This window comes from Molossus molossus, unplaced genomic scaffold (genome assembly GCF_014108415.1).
Source record: "Molossus molossus isolate mMolMol1 unplaced genomic scaffold, mMolMol1.p scaffold_m16_p_2, whole genome shotgun sequence".
Taxonomy (NCBI): domain Eukaryota; kingdom Metazoa; phylum Chordata; class Mammalia; order Chiroptera; family Molossidae; genus Molossus; species Molossus molossus.
Window position 1 is genome coordinate 64,750,068 of NW_023425355.1, and position 2,940 is coordinate 64,753,007.

Genomic DNA, 2,940 nt, shown 5'->3' on the forward strand with positions numbered 1-2,940 from the left:
GATTTTAAATGAAGCACTAGACCAAATGGTTTTAATAGATATCTACAGAGAATTACACCCCAAAACTACAGAATTCACATTCTTCTCAAGTGCACATGGGACATTCTCAAAGATAGACCACATGTTAGGGCACAAACTAATTCTCTACAAGTTAAAGAATACTGAAATCATATAAAGTATCTTCTCAGATCACAATGGCATGAAGCTAGAAATCAATTGCAAGTAGAACATACAAAGACATTTGAACACATGGAAGCTAAATAGCATGTTATTAAACAATGAATGGGTCACCGAGGAGATCAAGGAAGGAATCAAAAACTTCCTGGAAACCAATGAAAATGAAGACACTACAACACAAAATCTATGGGATGCAGCAAAAGCAGTTCTGAGAGGGAAGTTCATAGCATTACAGGCTTATTTCAAAAAAGAAGAAAAATCTGTAATAGATGATCTAACCTCACAATTTAAAGAACTAGAGAGCAAACAAAAAGAAAACCCCAGAGGAAGTAGAAGGAAGGAAATAGTAAAGATCAGAGCAGAAATAAATGACATAGAGACCAAAAGAACAATTCAAAGGATCAATAAAACAAAGAGCTGGTTTTTCAAAAAGATAAACAAGATTGATGGACCCTTAGCTAGACTCAGTAAGAAACAAAGAGAGAGAACCCAAATACACAAAATCAGATATGAAAGAGGAGAAATAATAAGTGACACCAGAGAAATACATAGATTGTTAACAAATATTATAAACAATTATATGGCAACAAATTAGACAATTTAAGCGAAATGGACAGATTTTTAGAAACGCATAGTCTCCCAAAACTGAACCAGGAAGAGAGAGAAAATTGAACTGCCTAATAACAAAATGAGAAATTGAAAATGTAATCAAGACTCCCAGCAAACAAAAGCCCAGGCCAGGACAGCTTCAGAGGGGAATTTTATGAAATATTCAAAGAAGAACTAGTATCCATTCTCCTCAAACAATTTCAAAAAGTCAAGACGAAGGAAATCTTTCATACTTGTTTTATAAGGCCAGCAAAATTCTACTTCCCAAACCAGAAAAAACACTACAAAGAAAAAAAATGACAGGCCGATATCCGTGAACATAAATGCCCTATTCATGAACAAAATAGTAGTAAATTAGATCCAACAATACATAAAAAAAATTATTTACCATGACCAAGTGGGTTTCATCCCAGGCATGGAAGGCTGCTACAATATTCACAAATCAATAAATGTGATACAGCATATAAACAAAATGAAGAATAAAAACCACATTATCATATCAATATGATATGCTGAAAAAGCATTCGACAAAATCCAACACCCGTTTCTGATAAAAACTCTCAGCAATCTGGGAGCATAGTGATCATATCTTGACATAATAAAGGCCATGTATGAAAGACGTACAGCCAACATCATACTCAATGGGTAAAAACTAGAAGCATTTCCCTGAAGAAATGGAACAAGACAAGGATGCCCACTTTTGCCACTCTTATTTAACATAGTACTGGAAGTGTTAGCCACAGCAATCAAACAGGAAAGAAATATAAAAGGGTTCCAAATTGGAAAGGAGGAAGTGAAAGTGTCATTATTTATAGATGACATGATACTATATGTAGAAAACCACAAAGACTCCATCAGAAATTTACTAGACTTAATAAATGAATTTGGCAAAGTAGCAGGATACAAAATTAAAGTCAAGAAATCCACAGTATTCTTATACACCAATGATGAATTCACAGAAAGAGAAACTAAAAAAACAATCCCATTTACCATCACAGCAAAAAAAATAAGATACCTAGGAATAAAGTTAACCAAAGAAATAAAGGACCTATTCACAGTATATTACAGGTAATTAAAAAAAGAAATAGAGGAAGATATAAAAAGTGAAAGCACATACCTTGTTCATAATGTGGAAGAATTAACATCATTAAAATGTCCATACTACCCAAAGCAATCTATAGATTCAATGCAATCCCATCAAAATACTAACGACATACTTCATAGAACTAGAACAAATACTTAAAAAGTTTATATGGAACCAAGAAAGAACCCAAACAGCCATGGCATTCTTGAAAAAAAAACCAAAAAAAAAAAAAAAACAACAACAAAACAAAATAGGAGTGCTTGCAGGACCATGTAATGAGGGACTCTGACTCAAACCTGGTAGGATTGCGTGGCACCAGAGGGGGGCTTGGAGCCCATAGACAGCAGTGGCCTTAGCTTTGAGCAGTGCCCTCGGCTTAAACTCCCAGGCAGCTCCCCAGTACAGAGCCAAGACAGATGCTAAAATAGCCACAGCCACTCACCTTGGGCTCCAGTGCAGTGAGGGTGGACTGGACTGTAACTGTGTGGAAACACTTGGAATTTGGAGGGGGCTCAGAGCTTTGCCTGAATTGCAGCCACCCAGGATGGTGGCCATGTTGCTCCTTTCCAGGGCTCTGGGTATAGGAAGCTGCTCCTCCTTCAGAGATTCAACCCCACCCAGGTGGGCCATGGAAATGCAAATTGAGGCTCACTAACAACCAGCATCTGCCCCACCCTTGGGAAATCCCCTTATGCTGAGTACCTGAGGGAGTTTTTCATTCAACTGTGAACCCAAGGCTCTTGAAGTAACCACTACTGACAGCCTCCAGGCAAAAAGCTGGAGGATAGCTGTACAATTACTGGGCTGCCAACTCTAGCCAGGAAGGTGGAGCTTGACATTGGTGTTTAACATGGGATATCCCTCATTCATTGAAACTCAGGAGAGGGAGCCAGAAACAGCAGAACACCAACACCCACAGGGAAAATTTGGCAGGCTCTAAAGCCCACTGTGATAGCCAAAATGGTGAAACACAGAAACAAAAGCCAAATGAAAGAACAACAGACCTCTACCGAAGATGACATAAATGTGGAGCAGTTAAGCAAGTTAACAAAGCTAGAATTCAAAGCCAT